The following is a 23562-nucleotide window of genomic DNA, read 5'->3' as shown; positions in this document are numbered from 1 at the left end:
GCAACAGGCTATCTTCCACAACAGTTAATCAGAGTAACTGATGATAACAGCAGTTTACTCATGTCAAGGCATCTAATTCCTAGTGCTGTTAAGTCTCAGTTCCCATAGCCCTCCAGGAAGGATACAGACAAATTCTGCTTGAAGTAAGTTTCAGTGGGATCTGGGATTCTGAGCCCTGCAGAAAGGGATTCATAGATGTGCTTCTCTCTAGCACTGGTACATACTGTTGTATGATTTATAACAAAAGGGTCAGTGAAGTACTTTTATTCTCACTGTGCATGATCTCTATTTATAAATTTTATAATTTCCAATCTTTATTGATTTTAAAAGCATTTTTAGCATGCAAGCAGCTGTTTAATGCATTTTGACCCCAAAGAGGGAATTTGCATTAGTATTCCCACTAGAATGTTTGTCCTTTCGTGTCCATGCATTAAGTCTCTGTTTAAAATCTGTCCATGTCCCTAATCTCCCTGGGGAGCTTTCCCTGAATATTCAATGTTAGTCCACAGTCTGTAACAAAAGAGGGAGGGGAAAAAAAAAAAGAGGGGAGAACAGTGTTTATGCATAAAGTTCAAGAGCCTTTTCACATAAAAAAACATATGCACACACAAAAGCACCTCAACTATGGAGCCTGGCATTTCCACAGCAAAGATCTGACAGTGTGTGCAGTTTTTCAAGTTAACTAATTTACAATAAGGGCATCAGACATCTGAGCTCCAGATGCACTCATTCAGGCAGCCAGGGCCATAAATAAAATAGAAAAGAATGCTCTGACTTCACCATGAGTTTTACAGGGATGTGTTGAAGGTCTAGCAGATGGGTTTTGCTGTCTCAGCTTTTACCTGAGTAACAAAGTAAATGCATAAAGCTGCTTACTGGTTTCTTCAATTCAAAACCTTTGCATTTGCTCCATATGTTCCCATGAAGATAGGGCTAATTTAAACAATGAGCAAAATCCTACTCCTCAGGGAAGCTGATGGCAAAACTCCCACTGGCTTCAGCAGGCTCTGGATGTTGCTCAACACAAATGCAATTGGCTGAACTTGACCAATAGCATAACCAATATTGTAATCAAATTTGTATTTTTTCCTCTACAAATTTGCTGCCCCTGGTGCTGCTTTCATCCCATAGTTCTTGTGAAAGAACAAAACCAGTGACACAACTTCTGTCACCAAAACTGGGGTCGCTGCACCCTCAGCCCATGCTGACCACTAGCTCTTTCCCATGGAGGGGTGAGAAACCCTCTCTCATACTAAAACAACATATCAAAACATTTTGTCAAACCACTAACTTTGTTTTGCTCAATCTACGTGCTGTTTTAACAAAGTAGAAAACTGGAATCACAAATTTGAAAGACAGTGCATCAGATAGCAAAAATTTCTGATTTTCAAAAAAGCTTGCCAGTTGAGAAATGAGTGCTTTCCCTCACACAGAGACTTCATCATCATCATTCAGTCTAGCTTTCATAAACATCTGAGCATTCTTTTTAAAGCCAGTGTGCCGTTTGGGCAGATGGCATGGAAATTTTACAGTCCATTTCATCCCTGATGCCTAAACTTAGTGCTCACTGTTAATAATGGGAGATACACACACATACACAGATGAATACACATGCATATACTGACATGTGAAGAGAAGAAAACATTCCTGACATGTTCTTAAATTATTAGTGAAGGTAGATTCCTGAGCTTAGCACATACTAGAAGTACATCTCCAAAACTGCATATTTGGCTGACTTTAGGAAAAATTGTGTACTATGAGCAACAAAGCAATGCCTCCTAGTTTAGTATTTCTGGAAAATCAATTCCTCTGTGTCTCTCTTAATTCTTAACAAAATACAGCTGCTCACCTGTACCACTTAGTTTTAAAAGATGACCATTTGGGTGGCCATATTCAGTTTGGTAACTGGGGATGCTCACTATATGCCACACTTCACTCTGATCTGTGCCTGCAGTCTCAGATTCTCTTGCCAGAAATACATGCAGCTATTTAAAGGTATGTTTGACTTATTCAATTTCATAACCAGGGAATATTGTTTTCCTCTCAAAATTCTGGATTTAAAACAGGAAATCCTAGCACTGAGAATAGGGAGATGACACGGAGAGAAATATCCAGTCTGGGACCAAAGCCTGCATCAGAAGGAAGCAACAGAGGCAACTCCAGGGATGAGAGGTAGTATAGGGAACAGGCATCAAGGAAGTTGCTGGACTAATGCATGGCTTATCCATGGTTGCATATATCCTTTCAGAGCCCTCCTTAAGAAGCAACACTTGACTCAAGCAACTCTTGCAACCTGGGCTCTGCTCGTCTCTCCATGCTTTGGCTCAGTCCCTACTGAAAGTCTCAGTCCCTGCCTGCTCTCAGGAGCAGCCCCCCATAATGTACTCCCAATTCCAGTCAAAGCACTGCTTTATAATACAGCTCAGGGAAAGACAGAGGAGGAAGAAGACAATAAACATATTTGATGACTGATGACTTAGACTAACTAGAGAATGTGCTTAAAGCAAGTTGTTTCATAAATGGCAGTGCTTTGCTGTTTGCTTTACCCCTCTTAGACTAGGTCATCGGCAATTCCTTTTCTCCATTTAATAGTGACATAACTAAGTGGCCAGGAGGAAGCTGTCTCACCTATCATAAAAACACAGTACACAGTAACCATAGGAGACTACTCTTCAAGACAAAGCCATGAACTCCACATTTAAGAATCTGCTGGGTTGTAATTCTGAAGAATGCATTTATTAGCAAAATCCCGGTTTTATAAGCGGTCAATCAAGACACAGCTCCCTTCAGCACTCTATCAGATGTATGAATCGTGAGCCCTGTAGAGCATCGCCATAAGATTTCGCTTCAGAAATAAAACTGTTTGTTAGACAGCAGACCATCTCAGTTCAGTCTTCTCTAACTACTGCTTCGTCTCAGACCAGAATGAAACAGTTCTGCAATTATACATGCACTTAATGTCCTCTTAGTATCTATTACTGACCATCTTATTCAGTATAAAGGCATAATGGTGAATTTCTAAGTCAGACGTCTGCTTGATTAGCCCCACTTTCAGTATCTGGCTACTTTGCAACACCTGGCAGCTAAGTAAAACAGATCTAGTGCACAGTCAATCATACGGATTTTTTGTTTTGCAGGAGTGGTGCTAGAGGTTTCCCAGATATCCCTTATTTCAAAGCAGGAAAAAACCACAATGGCCAGCTCTGTACCAAGCCACAAGTAAACAGATTTCAATGGTTCAAGGTTAAAATTGGCCTCCAGCTAGCTGCACAGACTTATCCCACAGGTATTAAACAGGAAACTTTTAAAGCTTAAAAATAGTTACAGTTATGTGACTTATCCTTGTAAAAGGATTTTTATCATGTACATGAAGACTAGAAGCTTTCCTCCTTTGAAATGTTTGTGTTTGATGCTTCCTCTATAGCACAGCAAGACTGTTTTTCTCTCGTGCTGTGGGCTGAGTTTTGTTTTGCCATTTTGTTCTTTTTTTCTTCCACAAATCAAGCTGTCAGCAGCACGGGAAGTAATTCTGTAACTGGGACACGTAAGAGCTCTGTTCTGAGGCTGCACCGCCGTGCCCATAAAGTAACCCTTGGAAACAAGAGCACTTGAGAGTATCTCAGCACACAGTGAAAGGCTTTTCGCTATGGTTTATTTAGCTGAAAAGGAAAAACATAATTCAAGTAGAAAACTCCAGAGATTAGAGATGCTAGAAGTATGAGGTCTCTGCTGAGCTTCCTGCTACTGCAGGCCACAACCACTAAAGTGCACTGTGTTTGAATATTCACTTTGGTGGGGACAATGCTTTTTGGCTGGGAGATAAATCTAGTTTTCTTGGACTGATATGAAAGCTAAACAATAACATATGCTCCTCTCCTACTACCACAACCACTCCCAACACTAAGGGAGTCCAGTCCAATACCGAAGGGCCATGCTGTGCACAGCTGATTGCTACACGAATTGCTTTCGCCTGCTGCTAACTTCTTCCTCTGCTCCTTTACTCACTGGCTCGTATCATGGCTCATAGCTGTTCTCTCCACATTTCCAGACTTCATCCCCAGCAGATCCATCCCATCTGTCCCCAGATGCCACATCTATCCACCACTTCCCAGGTGGCCCAGTTTACCTAACCTCAATCTCCTGCAGGGCCCTGGAGCCTATCTCCACCATCAGATACACTGTGTTTAAACAGCCCAGCTATGTAATTAGCAGTGCAGCTGCACAGCCACCAACCTGCCAGTAGCATGTGGCAGACCACTTCTTGGCAACTATTAATCATACATTGCATAAGAAACAGTCCCTTAATGCAGGCTAGTCTTTCCACTCCCGAATCACGTAAAGGACATAAAAGCTTTTGGCCATGCAGAAAAGTGAACAAAATGAGTGGTAATTAACTCTCATGACTACAAAGGCTAACAACTTCGGCACTTGCAAAGGGGATCAGAGGCAGCCGAGCTGAGAAAGAACTGTAGCAGAACAAGTATTTGCCTGGGAGCAAACACTGCCAGGGTGCTTATTTTAGAATGAATAGTCATGTTAGTTAACTAGAGCTAACTATTGAACAAATAGCTCACGTTACAGCATACCGAGGTACACTAGATGCATCCTTTAATCCACTGCAGTGATTTTTTTTTTTTTTTTTCAGAAATTAAAACCCCCTTCATAGCTGATTCTGGTTTTTGGTACAGTCCTTTCACAGATTAATGGAAACGAAACTTGCATGAAAGAGGAACCTAGTCGCTGCAGCATGAGATATTTACATTGAGCAAGAGCATGTGGTTTGCAAAGAAGGAGAGGAACCAAATTAAAAGTTTGCCTGTAAATCAACACGCATGACCGTTACCCCCCTAACTCCCATCTCTGTCAGGACAGGTAGGTTTTGGTGCCTACCTGTCCTTGTCGCTTCTGACCTTCTAACACAACTGCAGCCTCTACACATCGGGATTAGGCCTGCTGCTCAGCAGCATACTGTGCAGCCTGCCACACCCTTCGTGCCACTTACTTAAAATACCAGCATGGCCACCGATTATGACTCCCATGGTTTTCAAGAAGTAGAGGAGGAGAGCTGGCGTTTTGGGAATGTTTTTAAGGCAGCCAAAATTCATCCTGAAAATTATAAGTAAAATGTGTTCCGATTATCACTGTGGAAGTAAACACATCTCATCCGGAAACACACATGAATTGAGGAGCAAAAGTTTCTTTTTTATATGAACTGCTTTACACTGGTCATAAACTAAGGGATTTGACAGGGATTAAAGATTCACTTGTCAGCTGCTATGTCCTTTAATAAGCTTCTGAACATCTATACTGACAGAAGCAGCATATTCCCAATTTAGCAAATCAGGCTATCTCTGTCGAGGTTTCACAGTAGCACTGAAGACCTGGAGAAAGTATTGAATGCAGTGACTCTTCTGCCCCCTTCAGGGACATCACCTAATAAAGAGATTTTCTTCAAATCCAGCTTTTGTGGAATGGACAATAAAAGTACAACTTAATTTCCAGAAGCTGCATAAAGTGTGTGTGGCTCTCCAAGTTTTGCTGAGGAGAAATTCACATACCAAAACCTCATGTTGTACTCTGCTATGTCCTGGTTTTGTATCTCCTGTTCTAGTTCAGGTCCACAGCAAACTTCCTCACCTACATTCATTCACAACTTCTCAACCATGCCACAACTTGGTAGGGATGGCCTTGTTTGTAAAGCACTTGACAACACTTAGGGGACCTCTGCCACAGGCAGATGCTGACTGTTTAACCCAGCCAAACCATCTTAACCCCTGTTTTTGCACTCTCACCTGTAATATAGAGATGATAAAATTCTTTGACCCTTCCAGCTAAATATCATTCTACTTTTTAAATGGTATACTCCTTAGGACAGAGGGTCAACCATACACTTACCCAGAACCAAACACAAATCACTCTTTGCTATAATTCTTTGGCATCTGTGGGTAAAAATCAGCCCTTAAGATGTTAACCAGCTTTTGTTTAACCACATATTTAGAGTTCAAACCAACTGCAAAACAGATCAGGCAGATTCTCAGCTTGGGCCCTTAGGTTTACCTAGTTTCCATCTTCCTGTCTTTCTATGCTCTGGGCAATTCCAGGCAAGTCTCTTGCTGGTCTCTTACACTTGTTTTGTGCCATCTTCCACTGCTGGAGCCATGCAAGGAACCGTAATAACAATACTAACTGCTCAGCTTTGACAGGGCATAGCTATTTTTACTGGATTACTTTTCTGGCACAGCACTTAATGCACCAAATGATTTGACACCTGTAATTTTATACTTGGAATAACACAAGGCATTCATGCTTCTTTTGTAATGTAAGATAAAAGCAAACACTACATATGTTCTCATTCCAGGGCTGCTGTCTGGCAGCTATTTGCCCAAGGAGAAAAAAGTACTGTTACATTACAGAATACATGGAAAAGTAAGAGCTATGGAAAAGGAATCATTAAAGAGCTAACTTATTCCCCTGCTAGCACTAGACTGTTCCCTGCAGCATGTTTCAGAGTGTTTTGTCCAGTCTGGTTTTACAAGTTTCACATTACTTTCATTTATATATTTAATACAGCACCAATGTGGTTTGGTGCTGCTTATTTTCGTTGCCTTTCAACTAGAAGACTCAGTGCTAGACCAGCTGTTCATATAGAGTCAGCTCCAAAACTACTGAAAAAATAGCTGGACTCTTTCCACTGACTTCAACAGGCTTTGGATCAGGCTCAGGAAAAGACGACGAATACATTTCATGTAAGACTAAGCAGGTTACAGTCAGCAAAGTATAAAGAGGATTAGCTGTGTGCAATCCTAAGGCACATTACTCTGCATGCTGAAACAACTGGCTAACACACTTTCACTTTCATGGAGAGACAGGGCCAGATTCGTTCCTGGTGCTTTGCCGCTAAATCAACGTTACCATGCTAGGAACGAGTGTGATCTGGAATCTGCCCAGTTAGCATCATTACAACTGGAATTTTCCTAAATCAGAGGTGAGAAAATTTATTTTCTAAAAATGCAAAACCAATAAGCAAGTCATAGAACTATACAATGGAAAAGACCTTAAAGATCATCTAGTTCCAAATCCCCTGCCGTGGGCTTTCTGCTTTTCAATTAAGTTTAGGTCTTTAGGCTAGAGACACTATGGAACAGGTAACAGGACAAAGACAATGGGTTTGGTCTTTTTAATCTGCCAGAGAAAGATGGATTCTCTTTTTCTTCAGAACCTAAAATGGATCATTTTTGGCTTAAAACCCATACATTTAGACCTTTCTGTCATCAAAATATATGGGCAGACACAAACCACTAATTTGTGCATTTTTTGACAGAGCACTGATACTACAACGCAACCCCACTGCATCTGCTTTGAGTGTATGACTTTGGAAAGCTAGAATGCCTTTTATCAGGAATTATTTTATCAGTGGGGAATTCATTCTGAACAACACAATCAAATGAAGATGGTGGTGTGCAGTTATTTTTCCCACCCTTTCGAAGTTCACAGTCAAACATGTCAGAGTTAGTGATGTTCTCAGCCACTGAGAATGCTTTAATCAACAAGCCTTTTTTTTTCCTCCTCCCTCTGTTCCCTAGGGACAGAGGACTTCATGGTACTGCTTTGTTGTATAATGTGTACAGTTATAACCTACGCTGAAAGTATGCCATTAATGAATGAATGCTGGGTGTTGTGTGTGTCAAGCAGATGAGAATGTTCTTTTGATCTTCTGAGCTCCACCACTGTGGCAGATGGATGTCTAAATTGCTTTATTAATGCACTGAAGTATTCCATCATTTCTCAAACAATACTGAAGGAATAATCAGAATTTCATTGAGGTGTGATATTCTGCTCTTCCAGTTCAAATATAGCTGGATGTTAGGCAGTAGGGAAAAAACTGTTTATTTATTTGTTTGTTTGTTTATTAATTTTCCAGGGGGTTTGGTGGAACATATCATGTGCTTGACTCTCTCTGAAGCAGCTAACAAAGCTTCTCAAATTTCTGTTTCGTTTCAAAGCAGTTTCCTCAGAATATAGGAGCTGTATTTAGCTTTAGGTACAATTTTGAAACTAGTTCAAGTGAGAAAGACAACTGATTCAAAGCTTTCTTTGAGGATAATGTAGAATATGAAAAAGCATGTTTAAAAAGCATAGAGGTATCTGAACATGATGATAGCAATGGTTTTATTCCCCAACATATAAATAACAGTGGAAGACCAAATAACCCAACTGGTTTGAGGCCACAGAAACATATTAAAGAAAGCTTATATGCAAATGCCTGTAGGAGAATGATGTAGAAAATGCTTGATAACCCTTCCAAATAAAAGATTCTAATGTGATGTTGTGACAAAAACTGTGAATCCACCCAAATTTTCCCAGATTGAATGACACAGCTATAAATGACAAGGAGGAGAGGAAAAAGATGCACTGTAGGGCCTCTGTTTTGTAAAAGAAACAAATCAAACTACCACTTCACAGGTAGCTAAGCTGATCTAACAAGCCACTTGCAAAAGTGAGAGGTCAAGTCTCTCAATCTCTTTCCCAGCCTCCCAGCTGCACTTGCAACAGCTCCGGTACTCCTCTGATCATAGAATCATAGAATGGTTTGGGTTGGAAGGGACCTTAAAGAACATCTAGTTCCAACCCCCCTGCCATGGGCAGCAATGCCACACACTACATCAGGATGCTCAAGCCCCATCCAAAATGACCTTGAACACTTTCAGGGATGGGACTCCACAGCTTCTCTGGGCAATGTGTTCCAACGTGTCAACACTCTCACAGTAGAAAATTTCTTTTAATATCTAATGTAAACCTATTGTCTTTCAGTTTAAAACGATTTCCCCTTGTCCTATCCATGCACCTTTGTAAAAAGTCTCTCTCCAGCTTTTGTAGGTCCCCTTCAGATACCTGAAGGCTGCTCTAAGGTCTCCCCAGAGCCTTCTCTTCTCCAGGCTGAACAGCCCCAACTCTCAGCCTGTCTTCATAGGAGAGGTGGTCAGGCCCTCTTAGCATCTTTGTGGCCACCTCTGGATTTTTTCTAACAGGTCCATGTCCTTCTTATGTTGGGGGCCCTGGGGCTGGACAAAGTGCTCCAGGTAGGGGCTCACAAGAGCAGAGCAGAGAGGCAGAATCACCTCCCTTGACCTGCTGGCCATGCTGCTTTGGATGTAGCCCAGGACACGACTGGATTTCTGGGCTGTGCCAGGTTGTGTCAAGCTTCTCATCAACCAACACCCCCAAGTCCTTCTCTTCAGGGCTGCTCTCAATCCATTCTTCTCTGCCCAGCCTGTACTGGTGCTTGGGATTGCCCCAACCCAGATGCAGCACCTTGCACTTGGCCTTGTTCAACTTCCCAAGGTTCACATGGGCCCAGCTCTCAAGCCTGTCCAGGTCCCTCTGGATGGCATTCCTTCCCTCCAGTGTGTCAACCACACCACACAGCTTAGTATCACTGGCAAATTTGCTGATCCTTTATCTTAGATCATTTAGTCAGCTGATTTACCTCACTGTTCCAGGGAAAGCTACCCACCTTTCTGCTATTTTTCTTCCAGGCTAATAGGTCACAGCGGCTAATGGAGGGATCCAACACATGTCAGAACCAGTGCAAGGTAAGCAGCAGGATGACCAAGAGCAAGGACTCCTGGGAGAGCAAAGGACTGGGGACTACAAACTGAAATTGCCTGAGGGTGTGTCATGAAAGCACTCTCTTAGTGCAAGGACTTGTTATTAAAAGGGAAGGGGGTATCGAAGGGAGAAGTGGAACAAGTAAGGGTCCTGTTGCTTTAGTGGAGGAGCGCGTATATCACGGTGCAAACTAGAGCCGTAGGAACCCCATATGTCTGCAGAGCATTTCATGGGTAGAAAAAACAATGTGCATACACAGCAGCTGCAGTACACCCAGGAGCAAGGGATGTACAGTCTATATGCAAATAACTGTGTAGTTCCCCCACAAAAGCATGGGGCCAACTGCACAGTCTTAGTAGCTGCACAATATATCTACATCAAGTCTGCTGCTTCTGATGTTTTGAACTCCATATGCATGGCTGGACAGCACAGCACACACACAGAGCTGCTCCTGCTGGGGCCTTCATGTTCTGTAACTGCAGGAAATGCTCATAGGCATGCAGCAACTAGTTCAGAAGTGTCTGCTCCCTACAGCTACCAGACATCTGGAAAGCCCGGATGAATTTATGAAGTCCTCAAAATCTGCCTAAATGTGATTTTCAGGTGGAAAGAGTAAATGTGTCTGGGAAAAGGAAGCCTGCAGCATCCAGGAAGTCCTTTGCTACCTGTAGAAAAGCAAACATAGGACAGCAAAAGTTCAGGAATGCCTGTTCTGATGAACTGAAGGCAGGGCTGGAGCTCAAGACTCAAATTCTTCTTCACCTGTCTTCTCTACTGACTTGATTTACCACAGTTGCATTTTACAAATTTGAGAGGACATGCTTTCACGTAGTGGAAATATGAGAGGTGTCTTGCAGTTCAGCTTCACAAATGTTCCTGTTACTGAGGCCATTACAAAAGCCGTGTAAGGAACTTACTTCAGGTCTAGACACCTGTGAAGAAAACAGCTGTAAACAAATAGGAGGCTATGTGCTAATGTGAGAATCCACCTTTCTCTCTCCTGTATGTGGTGCTGGCTTGTAAAACTAATTATTTACATACCTCACAGAGACGCAATATTTAATTAATATTTGTTAAGGGCTTTCAAATTCTGATGGAAGACTTCATACTATTGTGCATTATGATTAATACAGTGTAAAAGTGATGCCAACGGTGTTGCTCAAGCAGAATGCTGAAAGGATATCTACTCAGTTTCTGATTTAAAAGGGGAATTAGGAAAGCATTTTAAAACTCAGCCTAAAGAAAAAGGGAGAACTGGGGAGGAGAGGAGCTAAAACAGTTTTCAGAGGAATTTACTGTGCAGTGTGCATTAACTCCTGCAAAGTTACAGTGTAGGCACCTACAGCAAGATCCTGGCTCCAGTCAAGTACATGGAAAATATTTCACTAACTTCACTGAGGTGCAGATTGTTAGCTTTTGTCATAATTTCCAGCAGATGCATCCCATACGCAGGTTTGCAACTTTGAACGGTTGCTTGTTTATAGTTTAGGTTCAGGAAATAACCTCATCAAGCCAAGGCATGCTCATCATGTAAAAGCAATGGCACAGCTTCTAATCTGAGCTACTACATCCCACACTTGGAGTAAATCTTTCCATTCTGTTAACGAATTTGGACCTGAGCTACCTATTTAAATTGGTGGCAAAACTTCAATTAAATGGAAGCAGTGTGGAGATCACCATAGATTTTGTAATAAACATGGGAAGCAAACATCCTGTGTTTAACAGTGGTTGTAATTCATATACACCCCTGGAATTCAACTCATTTACTTAGAAGCCTGTGGAATTCATAATTAATCCCTGACTGGAGAGAAAAAAAAAAGTAATAGAAACTCAGACAACCTATTTTTTTAAGCATTCATCCTTCATACCTAGCAGGATTAAGATTGGAGAAACATGTTCCTCACCACTTCTGGGTAAGGCGGACTTAAAGAGTACATTTTTCAACTGAAAGCTTTGGACCTGTGAGGCTTAAAGGAGAAAGGTTAAAAAGACAAGCAGGTGAGAGGCAGCAAAATTTAAAAGAAAGTACCTGGGAGCTTCTAGTATTAAGAAGAATCACTATACAGCAGGAGTCTACAGCTACTTTAGGTAGGAAACTAAGTGGAAAATTTTGAAGGATACAAGTTTCAATACATTTTTATTTTTTAAAAGGATTGAAGACTGTTACGTGGTGTATATGGGACTCTTGGTAAGCTATTAATGTTCCTTTTCCAAGTGGTGTGTGATGACTTCCATCCTCTTAATGGACTCCTATACAACACAGGGAATAGTATTATTATTCTAAACCAGCTCTTAAGGTGGGCTTTCTGACTATGCTACATGTAGAAGCCTTGTACTACAGCAAAATCAGCACTTCTAGAGCAGCTTTTTGTTCATGCACTTGCTAGACCTAATGTAACAATGAAGTTGCACATGGCAACTTTCCCTTTTGCTTCTGCTACTGTGCTGTATGTTTTTAACTGTAGTGCAGGCTATGAAGCATGTAGGCTTTTAGTTTTCTCTCTCAGTGCTCGTACAGCTGTGTCCACAAATGTACATATCCAGTAAAAAACCCAAGGAAATGTTCCTGGATGCCAGGATTAAGCTTAGATAGCTGCAGCTCTAATAACTCACGTGCTTTCTATTTAACAGAGAATTTTCATAAACTTCTTGCAGCAGCTCACATTGTAGCTCTAAGTGCTGACAGTTGCTTTCCCGTCCTAGAGGAATAAGCAACATCATTTTTCCATCTAAACTCAGTAGTCAAAATGGGTTGGTGTATGAACTACATCATGTTGCAGCTCTCTGGATCCCAACAACAGATGATATTAAGGGGCCAAGGAAAAAAATTCAAGTCTAAAGCTTTTATTGACTGAAAGTTAAATGCTTAAATCACGTGAAAACAATGCTGTGTCACTCATTTATGCAGATAGGCTGTGTCTCCTTCCTCAGAATGCTCATTAATAACATACTTACTGGACAACCAGTTCCATTAAACATGGCAAGTGTTTCTTTGAAATCTGTCTTTATTATGGCTGGAGAAAATGGTGAGCAGGAAGTACAGAGGAAAAATCATTCCATCTTGCTTGGCAAGGGTACTTTCAGGGAAGGCCACTGAAGAGATGCTAACTATGTGTTTTGGAGGGGTCTTAATTTTGTGGAGGGATCAGAAGAAAATGATACCAGAGATCAGAGTACTTAGTGATGTCTGCACTAAGCTGACAGGACATGAAGGACTTTTTAAGACAATACTGTTCCTTGTTTAAAGACCTCAGAAAAAAACACCTTCCTGCTAAATAAGGAATTTCATTACTTGTTTGCCTCGCTGTGTGTCCATCTACATCATACTTGACTTTTTACCTGGCTAGGTCTGTCTTTCTCCTACTGGCTCCAGTAGGCTAAAGAGCAGCCCAGAAGCAATCTCTAAAAAACCACACCTGTATGGAAAGTATCTGAATTGACTCTAAACCCATCTAATCAATCCTAATCACTCTTAACTGACATGTTTTCCAGAGTAGGTTCTTGCAGTTCTCTAACCTTTTAACTTATGTTTCTGTGCCTGGTTTTAATGTTAAAACTACTTTCATGGTTCTCTTATGCCATGAACAGGACACAAATCCGTTAATTTAAGTCTCTGGCAAGACTTGTATTCCTTCTACCCATAGCCTGCCAAAGCAAACTCCATTTAGGCAGTTTAGTCATTCTGTATCTGCAAAAGTCTTTGCATTCTGAGTATCTTCCTATTTTTTCCTACCTCCTAAGTACCCTACATACATTTCCCAGCCTCAGGGTGAATGATTTCTCATGTTACATTAAAATGAATGTTGTTCAGATGACCATGTCTTTTCAAGTAGTCTAGACCTTGGTGTACCACCCTGTGTTTACACCTTCAATTTGTGGTGTTCACCAACACCACCTAAGCCGTTGTAGAGGCTCTTGTAGACTGCTAAAAGACAGAAAAGCACTAGTGCAAAGTCTCTGGGACTGTGCTAGACTTCCGCTGGCTCAAATTTCCCTGTGGATATTCCCATTTCTTATGGGTCTTCCTTCTGGGGAAGTTCAATACATCAATTTTAAATTATTTTAATGCTAGACTGGATTTTTATAATTAATGCTGGCTATATATGTATCTGCTCTGAAAATCAAAATACCCGATGGTGAGGGTTGTGTTCCCACTACGTAGGCTGTGTGTGTGGTTTGTTTAGGGTAGCTCAGACCTGTTCTCGTGGACTTTCCCATCTCTGAGTTGTGGAGGGAGTTAGGCATTCACCCATGGTGCGGCCTCTGATGATCCATCTGAAACTTCATGTTCAAGTCAAGGTGCAGTACGTGGAGACAATCTGCTTCAAACCCATGCTCTGGGCTCTAACTCATTTAACAGCATCAAAGTGGGAATCTGCACTAGTGCTGGAGCATAGATCAACACTTGTCAGACAGTCTAGGAGATTACTGTTGCCATTAATGAACTTAATCCGCATCTGGAGAAGGCACACAGGGATGGGGAAGATTTTTATCTCTTTGTTAGTTAATGGGAGAAGCTTACAAAGCACACGTTCAAAGCAGATACAGCTATAGATATGAAAAAAGAAAACATTCTCTGTTCACGTGCCTCCAGTTTGATCTACAAGACGTCTAAAAATACGATGGCAGAATACATTTTGATGTACGGGATAATTGGGCTTACTATGTTTAGTAGAATGATCAAATTAGTATCAGGATTGACTTTTTATTTGGTGTAAGGAGGTGTAAGAAAGGCAACGCAAAACCCTTATTATCTGCTGTGTACTGAGGATACACAGAGTACTCTGAGACAGCCCTGAAAACAGGGAATATTTCAGCTGGTGGGATGCTATGCAATCACTTAATGAATACCAAGAAAAGCATATTACTCTGCCCTGGGGGAGGGGGACTGAGGGGGTTAAACACAAGTGTTACTAATGCTGTGGATTTATTGAAAAAACACCACTACACCAGATGAAAGCATTTTGTCACTTAAGATATTCTAATACCAGAAAGCATCTCTGAAACCTGCTGAAAGGCAAATGTCAGTATAAACTAGCTGGTGATGCTTTTCAAATTGCTCACAACAGGAAAAAGACTAAGAAGCAATGTTGAACTGATAACTGGAACAGTGTTAGTAAAATTTCGAGTTTTCTTGTGTATCAGGTAACTTTTCAGAAGCACACTCTGAAGGAGTTTCTATTCCTTAGAAGATGATGAGTAGAAAAAAGTAAGACTACATCTTCAAGAGCTTAGCTCCCATACTAGCTTGATGGTCACATAACTGCTCCTTCTAGAAACTAAAAAACAATACAGCCTTTCTCTGGAACCTTTTCAGTTATGTAAAATCACAGCTCAAAACTGTAGACTGAGTCACTAACAGCATTACAGACAAATAGAAAAATTCAGCTAAGTCCCTTTTTTCCCTCTCCCCTCCCACTTACTTGAATATGCAAACATATCAAGATCAAGTGTTCGCGCAGATCAGTTGTTGACTTCTGTTTCTGCGGCACTTGAATAGATGGGAGCTGGACAGGCAGTGAGGTCGATGTACAAAAGAAGGCTAGATCTGACGCAGCCAGCCTTCAGATATGCATCTAGAGCTCCCTTCTAATTTTCAGAACAACCACAAGTTGGGCTGCCACCAAACTGTCCCCAGAGATGCTCTAAGGCCCATGCTGCTGACTAGGTAAGGCAGGACAGGCAAATAAGGGAAACTGCTGTGCCATAACAATGCTCACACGGACCTATGCTGTATAATAGGTAAGTTGCATTCACCTGTGCTGGCTAAATTGTGTAGGTATAAAAGAAAGGCCAAGTGCCCTAACAGCCATGCTGCTTGGGAGGGCATGCGTGGCCTCATCTCTTTGTGTGAGTGCCAACTCTAAAGGTGCCTTAAGTGTAGTGAAAACAACCCCCAGCATCAGCTCTTCTTCCTGCTTGATTTTATGTTGTGGTCACAGCTGCATAGGTAAGGATGTTATTTTGCTTCTCTGGCATTAAGTCAAACCCCAGAAGTTTGTATTAGAAAAGTGGCCTGGAAAGTACTGCACTAACAGACATGCAAAGCCTCTGACTTCTGGGGAATAACCAGCTTTGAAGTAAAATATGCTCAGCAATAATCCATGCACACTTCATTAATTTCAGAACTGCAACAGCAAAGTACTACTTAGAAAAAGCCGTAAGACAGTAATGAAGGGTTTGGGGGTTATTTTTATTTTTAATCCCAAAAGCTCCTTATCTCCATTCTCCATGTTTTTTCATTCAATTTACAGTAGTCTAAATTAAAGCTCATCCAACAAAAAAGTGACACATTAAGTTTGACTAACCTCTTCACCCCCCTCTTGATGAGAATCCTTTCTTCCTCAAGGGAAGAAATGAAACAACTTTACAAGGGCTACACTGCTTGTTTAAGATAACTTTTCTTTGCACTTTGTGTTTAATGGAATTTGGCTGATCTGGGATATTTTAGCACTTTAAATAATTAAGTTGATATAGTGAGGGTAGCAGTTTTTGTCAAGTCTTAACGAACACAAAAGGGTCTATAGGCACCAAGCTGCCAGAAAGGCAGTATTTTGTTATCTGTCAACATGCATGCATCTTTCTCTACCACACCCCTAGTCAAGTTTGAGAACCCCTTAACGTTGGCTACTGCATGATATGAAACATCAGTTACTGCTCAAATTTGAGTCAAAGCTTAGACTCAAAACAGAGTAGTTGCAGTCTAACACTGCTTCTAAGTGCAGCTGTGAGTTGCTGCTGCATGGAGGACACTCGTGCCCCTTTTCCCTCCCTTCTGCTGGCCTGTGTAGCTGCAGTGTATGCCATGTCCAGAAAGCTGTGATGCACTGGAAAAACCAACGTTCAAAAATGCAGTTGATCCCTAAACCTGATACAAGTGGTACAGCACGATGTTCAGCTGGGCAGTGGAATAGGGCCATCTTGCTGTCACAGCCTGCTATTACTCCAGCCTGTGAGACTGGATTAAGGAGGAGGTTTGATTGGTTGGTTGAGCACTTCAGTTTATCAAAACCTGGCTCTAACAGAAGCAATCCAACCTGCTCTTATAACTCATGCTCTCTTCTTGCACTTTAAGAGTTCATGTCAATGAACAGAAAGTAATTAAGTCAAAACCAACTACGCTGAGAAGCAGGAGGAACCAAAAAGAAGGGATAGGGGAAACCTCGTCTGGTTTAGTGGTCACAGTAGTCTTAAATTGGAATGTTTCAACTTTTAGAGAAAGAAACATGACAATCCCTTTCCTTTGCAGCGTCTGAACTTTAAATGTGCTCAAGACAACCTGATCACTTCACAAGTTGTACCTGAATGACAAAGTAAAGCTGACTGTAGTTTTCCGATCATGCAGATGAGTTACTGTGAATGACTTGCCTTATGTTTGCTCTACCGCTTCAAGTTTCCACTGGCTGTGGTCCTGTCAACGCACTCCCCACAGCACAGGGCACCACAGGCCTGGGCCTCTTTTAAACTGTGCCTATTTTAAACAACAAGGGATGTTTTGGCCCGGTGGCCATGGGGCAGAAGCGATGGTGTGCTGCGCCTCCTGCACCTCCAACCTGCATGGAAGCTAGTAGCGTCTTTAAAAATGATAGTTAGGTGGGTGAAACCAACGTTGAAAGAGCAGGCCCTTATGGCAGCTTTAATATTTTGTGTGCATCAGGCTTTGTTTGTAGCTTGCTAGGTAAATTTGCCTCATGTCCCGCTTCTAGAAGTGGGCGAGGTGTATCTGAAGTGCAGTTACCCTAAGCACAGCCCTGCTACTCGCCCTGCGAGATGGTGCGTGTGGTTACTGCCATCGGCCGCGCCCTCAGGGTCTTGGGCTCCTCGCTCAGCCCGCCCGCGCCCCCCTGACGGCACCGCGCCCCTCCCCGCGATGCCACCGCTCAGTGCCCCTGGTTTGACCCCTGCCGCCGCTGTAGGCGCCTGCCGTTCTCCGCAGCCGCTGCTGTACTTCCCTCGGCCGCATCCCTCCTGGATCAAACCCACCCCCGCGCCCCCATTCCCGCCCCCGCGGGGCCCCGGCTGCCCCACAGCCCCTCCCGCGCCCCGTCCGCCATTTTGTGCAGCGTGAGGCCCGCTTGGGTGCTGCGGTGCGGGCGCGGAGGGGGCAGCGGGGCCCCACCATGGCCGCGCCTCGGGCTCGGCTGCCCGTCCGTCCCCACTCACGGCAGCGGCGGTCAGCGGTCGGGCTCAGGCGTGGGCCGTGGGGGCCGCCATAGCTGCGATACCGGCGGCGGGCGGCAGAGGGCGATGCCAGGTGGCGCTGCGAATGCAGCGGAGGGTGTCATAGTTACAGAATATGCTGAATTGGAAGAGACTCCCAAGGATCATCGAGTCCAACTTCTGGCCCCGCAGAGGACCATCCCCAAGACCATCATGTGTCTGAGAGCGTTGTCCAAGCGCTTCTTGAACTCGGGCAGGCTTGGTGCTTGGAAAGTGCTCCCCACTTTCTTAGGGAGCCTGTTCCAGTGCTCAACCACCCTCTGGGTGGTTTTTCCTAAAGGTCCCCTGACACAGCTTCGTGCCGTTCACTTGGGTTCTCTCACTGGTCGCCAGAGAGAAGAGATCAGTGTTTGCCCCTCCTCTTCCCCTCACGAGGAAGTTGTAGACTGCAATGAGTTCTCCCTTTACTCTTTTCTAGGCCAAACAGGCTAAGTGACCTCAGCTGCTTCTTGTATGGTTTCCACTACAGAGCCTTCACTGTCCTCGTTGCCCTCCTTTGGATGCTCTCTAGTAGTTTAATATCTTTCTTTTATTGTGTTCTGTTGCATCATGTCTCAACCAGGGTTTTTTTATCGAGGGTCCCTCTCCTCAGCATCCTAGTTGGGAGTTTCCTCAGTCCGTGTCTTGCTGGAGCAGGCAGGTGTCCCACAGCCATGGCTTCGGCTGCAGGGCTAAGCTGTGGGAGGCCTGCAAAGGGAGAACTGCAGTCCCCCAACTAGCTGCCACCGCACAGACCTCCCAGCAATTCAGGTCCCCCCAGCTCTGCCCACACCTGAACTTCCTGCCAGAGATCTGCTCTTTTATGGTGCTTCAATATTATTTTTTTCCAGGACAAGCCCTGATCCAATGGACACCATAAAACAACTCTTGTGTAGTCAAATAAAATTGAAACACTCAACAGAATTTCTGCAAGTGTCTGTCCAGCAATCCCCCCCAAAAACTCTGGCTCCAATCTGACCATCTAACTCCACACACTAATATTAATATTTAATTTAATCACTGCTGTCTTTAGCTCATCTTTTTCATTCCAGATTTATCCCTCACCATTGTCCCACATAAGCTGGTGTCCCTGTCAGAGTTTATTTAAGCAAGCTGTCCAGCGCTGTCCCTGAGCTCAGCACTTAGGCTGTAGCATTTGTAAAGTGTGTGTGTGAGTGCTGCTGGATTATGTCATCCCGAGCCTCGGCTTGCGGTTTTGATTCATCTGAAATTAAATGATGAGTGTACCAATAACGTCAGAGTGTATTCCACTGCTGTTCCTTATTGCATTCTACCTGCTTTGATGTTTGTTGTGTGGGCTTCCTGGCTGAGGAATTGTGTAAGGCACTCTTCTCAGTGCTGTTGCCAAGCCAGTTTGTTTTGTTATCCAATATTCTGTTATTCCAGCTTATTTACACTTTTTGCCTTACCGTTGTGATTTAGTGGAATACTATCTGCTATTTTATTCTCCCGTATAAAACTGTTTCTTCCCATGGAGGACTTCTAGTGGTTTCAAGTCAACTCCTGTCATCAGGAGTTGATTACATGGTTTTGCATTGCTTAGTTGTTACTGACAAAATAATTGACAAATGAGATGTTGCTACGTTGTAGCAGAAATTAATTAATACTGCTTGCTAGGGCTTGTAAAACTCCTGGGGTTGTGGAAGGTGAGAGCTGGCAGAAACTTGGTATGGAAAGACAATCAGCAGAGCTAAAGGGCATGCAGATATGACCAAAAAAGAGACAATGAGAAATACAGCACAAAAAAGGGAGCAGGTGGCCTCTTCCTACACTCCTAAGAAGCCCTGGCATTAAGAGACTGTTTTATATGCACAGCTGCAGGTTTTTTAACCTCTCTTCCTCTCCTCCTGCCTTTCCACTACCGTCTCTTCTTTGTGGGAGTTGGTGGCCTTTAGGTTCAAGGTGGTCTGACTCCTATATGTCTAATTACCTTCTGAAGAATCTGTTTCATATATTTCAGACCTGAAGAAGGATTTTGTGCCAAAAGCTTGTCTACAGTTCCCAGCTATGCCTGCGTTGGCCTAACTACCCCTGCAGGCCTTTTTTAGTGGTACTTTTGCAACGATGAAAGCCATACAATATCCATCCAATTTTGGTGAAATCTTATTGGTATTGAAAGACACTCATTATTCATAGATACTCCTTCTGCTATTTCCACATGGAAAGAGAAACAGATGGTTATACTGTTATACCAGTAGAGCTATGTCCATGCTGGGGACTATTTGCTATTTGCTGTTGCTTCTTTCCAGGCTGGTGTCTCCCTGTGCCCACTGTCATCACCCTGGGGACCCAGCTTCTCTTGCTATCCTGGCCACTCCTCTCACGGCCACACATGACTCCTCCAGAGCCCATATCTTGTTCCACCTCTGGAAGAACCACTCCCCCCACCCTCCCAATCTTATCCAGATCTGGAGCTCATTTAAATGTTGAGGTTTTTAACTAGCCACCTGAATAAGCAAACAACCTTATGGCAGAGAGAGCTCCAGGCTGTATACAGGGATCAAACAGCAAGTAGGCACATGACTGGTTTAAGCTAACCTAACTCTACTGTGCGGTCGAAAGAGTTGTGCCCTCCTGTTTGGCTGTGTGTTGTACCACTTCCATCTCGTTGGGGATCTGATTCATTTGGAAAGTGGGTGGGTTTTTTGGATTTTTTTGGACAAGATTAATTATGAGATTGGACGTGTCCCACATCCTGTAGAACACGTGGCTGTACAAATGGGAGCATGGTTATTGAATCCAAGGGCTCTGAGTTACATCTGCCTCTAATCACTCCCATATGCGTTCTTTCCCGTGTTCTGCTATGCGTTAAGGTTTCCTATCATGTGCTAATTGATTCATTACTTTATGCTAAGCATACTGTTACGTGCTAATCGTTAACTGTCCCATATGTTGAACTTATGAGGAACATCTTTAAATTCTGTATCTCCTGGTCTGCCAATCCCCCTTTATGTAATATCACATATATGTTGGAGACCTTCAGACTTTAAACTTCCTGCTTGTTAGTTTTGTGTATAATGCTTGAGTTACCCTCTGGAGCTCCTCCTTATTTCAGTTGTGTAATGACTGTAATTAAAGCTGCTGTGGCATAGGTCTGTGCTTTAGCCTATGGTAATACAACATGTTTGAGAGCGGATGGAAAAAGTTTTGAAACATCCTGTGACGTATTTGAAACAACCAGCATAGTAATGTCAGCATAAACTCTGTGCGCAAGTTTTCTCAAGGAAATGTAGCTGAGAGGAGGCCAAGGGAGTTCCTGAAGTCTTTCTAATAAGGAAGTTAACTGGTCAGAAACGAGTGAGAAAAGATGGAAAGAAAGGTGTGTCACTCTCAAAATCCCAATCTGCAGAATTTCAGTATAAAGGAATAATGACAGATTTCTTCCAGTATGGCTACTTACACAGCACACCCTAAGATTTACCAGAAGCGGGTTGAATTAAACACACTTGTGTGTAAAACAAAAAAGGTACTGGGTTCTCCAGCGTTATTTCTATTTCATCTTTGAGATGAATGAGTACAGAACTTGATCCTTTGTACATGTAGTCCCAATGTGACACAGTTCTAGTTTCCATGTGGAATTCAGACCATCCTCATTTCATATACTGCTCATTGCAGTAACTGCTGGCCTGGGGGTAAATAACTGCACCCTCACAGGCTTTTATCTTCCAAGCCCTTAAAGTAACAGCTAAAAGTCCTGTTGTGTGTAGATAACAAACGGCAAGTAAAGAGGCTAGGAGTAAGATATGGGTAAAAAGTGGCTTTCCTAGGAAAATCTAGTGCTTAAGCACAGTATGTTGTGGGCCAGGAAGCAATCCCTGTAGAAAGGGAGGCAAACAGTCTTTAATAAGAGCTTGCCTAACATCTGGCCTGGGCTGTCCCAGCATCTGCTCTCTGTATACCTGCTGCTTGGGCAAAGCCAGGCAGAGAGTGATCTCTTTCCCACTCCCAATTTCCCAATGTTGAAACTCCCAATTTCCTGTGCACAGATTCATCCTGCAATGTAAACCCTAGGGGATGCAGCTGGGAGACACAAGCATTGCTGACGTACAAGTGTCTGCAGGCCGTTGCAATGAGTGGGCTCTGGGTAGTGCCTGGCTGGGGTTATGGTCCCGCAGGTGGGCTCATTACCTGGTGTGCAATGTCAAATCACACTGAGGCGATGTATGTCTATTTCTTTATTCTAGTTTGTGCAAAGTAGGGAGTTGGTGGTAACCCACAAAAGGCTAGCTTCCCCATCATCAAAACTTTACATTACTTATACGTTTTAGCAAACAAAAGTACCAGTATTCATTGTCTACAAGTTACATAGTGCTCTCATTAGGTAGTATTCTATATTCTATTGGTTCAATGATTCACCTCATGCGAATTAGTCCTCATGCTCAGTCTTCTCCTTCTTTTGAGTCGGTGGTTTCTAGAGTCGGTGTGCTGTGAGTCAGTGGCTGTGATCTCCCCCTGCCAAAATCCCTTTTACCCAGTTAGCACTTTAGATTGTTGGCACTGTTTGTTCCTCCTTTGGACTTTGTCTTGGGTGTTCTGCCAAGAATCCTTGTGGTCTGTTAGTTCAGCATTCCCTAGTGACTGATTTCAGTAGATATATAATCCTAAGTTCCTCTTTTTCCCTGTTCTTTCTCTGTGGATGCATTTACTGAGGCATATTAAGCATATACAATGCCTTTTATTGATATGTAGTTTATCTATTTGGAAACCGTACGTCAGGGTGATGACCGCTGCGCGGGCTTAACTGGGGGTCTCGCACAGGTCCCCAGGGAGGTGTCACAGAATGACACTGTGCCCCTTGGTAGCCACGTGCAGCTTTCTTGGTGTGTCCTAAGCAAAAGCTCCCTGCACCAGCTGCCTCTGGCTACAGCCCGCCCCTATGGAGCCTTATTGGATTCCTGGCCGAGGGGGTGTTGCTGCCGCGGCAGCGATAGGGCGTGCGGTCGGTGATATGCCGGAGCTGCGGAGCGTTGTATAAGAGGGAGCTGCAGGGAGCAGTGGAGAATTAAACAGGATCACGTTTCTCCTCTGTGATCTTACGAGGTTAGTGGCTATTACTTAATCCTTGCTAACTGTAATTAGGATTTGGATGCAGCGCTTTCGTCTTTCGTCCCCGCCCCCCGCAGCCCTCCTCAAGGTTGTTCGCTACCGGCGTTCCCCCCTCTGTGGCGAAGGATTGGGGGAGTCCTGCGAGTCACGTTGCTCCAAAGACACCCACCACAGCAGAGGGAGAGGCCAGCGCTTGGGGAGCGGGGTCACGGAGAGAAAGAAAAAAGGGACAAGTCTTTTGTTTGGAAGAATATCCAGGGTGCGGTGAAAGAAGAGTGTAATGATGTAAATGATGTGGAAGTAACCGATAAGCATCGTGGCGTGGCCAGGGCACTTCATGATGAGAGTGTGAGAGGTCATATAAAGCCTTTCCTACAAAGTGGCTTCTGGGCTTGTTTTGAGAAGTGCTGAACTTCCTCCAAATCCTGTTAAAATCCATGTTTACTGCAAGTGTTTGACACTCCCTTCCGAACCAGCAGACTGTACCTCAGTTTACCCACGTGTAAACTGGGGATGAGAATATTTTCCTTTTGTAAAAGAACGTGGTGGGTACATGTTTCATGCAGCTTTTGGTGGGAAAAAGGTGATTCTTATGTTCTCAGATACAGTACAGAATCTGTGTGTAAAACACGGTGACACTTTATTAGTAATTACTTCATGCTCTAATCACAGCTATTGCCTATCTCT

At 43.3% G+C, this 23562-nt stretch overlaps 2 protein-coding genes across 6 annotated transcripts in view; one reads left to right on the top strand and one right to left on the bottom strand.

Moving 5' to 3' along the window:
- The window catches only part of LOC113984744 (cytochrome c oxidase assembly factor 1 homolog), a 55860-nt gene extending 37997 nt beyond the window's left edge, over positions 1-17863 (bottom strand). The window contains exon 1 of one of the 3 annotated variants that reach the window (XM_039378399.1): positions 17773-17863. The gene's annotated coding sequence lies outside the window, so the exon portion shown is untranslated. The remainder of the gene's footprint in view (positions 1-17772) is intronic. The other 2 variants (XM_027715014.2, XM_027715015.2) reach the window with 2 other exon arrangements.
- Positions 17181-23562, top strand: part of BLVRA (biliverdin reductase A) — a 38384-nt gene continuing 32002 nt past the window's right edge. Inside the window, exon 1 of one of the 3 annotated variants that reach the window (XM_027715010.2) lies at positions 17181-17202. The gene's annotated coding sequence lies outside the window, so the exon portion shown is untranslated. Of the gene's footprint in view, positions 17203-22722; positions 22870-23562 lie in introns of those variants that run through there. The other 2 variants (XM_039378398.1, XM_027715006.2) reach the window with 2 other exon arrangements.

Source organism: Pipra filicauda, unplaced genomic scaffold, assembly GCF_003945595.2.
Source record: "Pipra filicauda isolate LSUMZ 115617 unplaced genomic scaffold, ASM394559v2 scaffold137_size4652046_pilon, whole genome shotgun sequence".
NCBI classification, from domain to species: domain Eukaryota; kingdom Metazoa; phylum Chordata; class Aves; order Passeriformes; family Pipridae; genus Pipra; species Pipra filicauda.
Note: the sequence above shows the minus strand (reverse complement) of the source record. Positions and strands in the feature narration are given on the sequence as shown.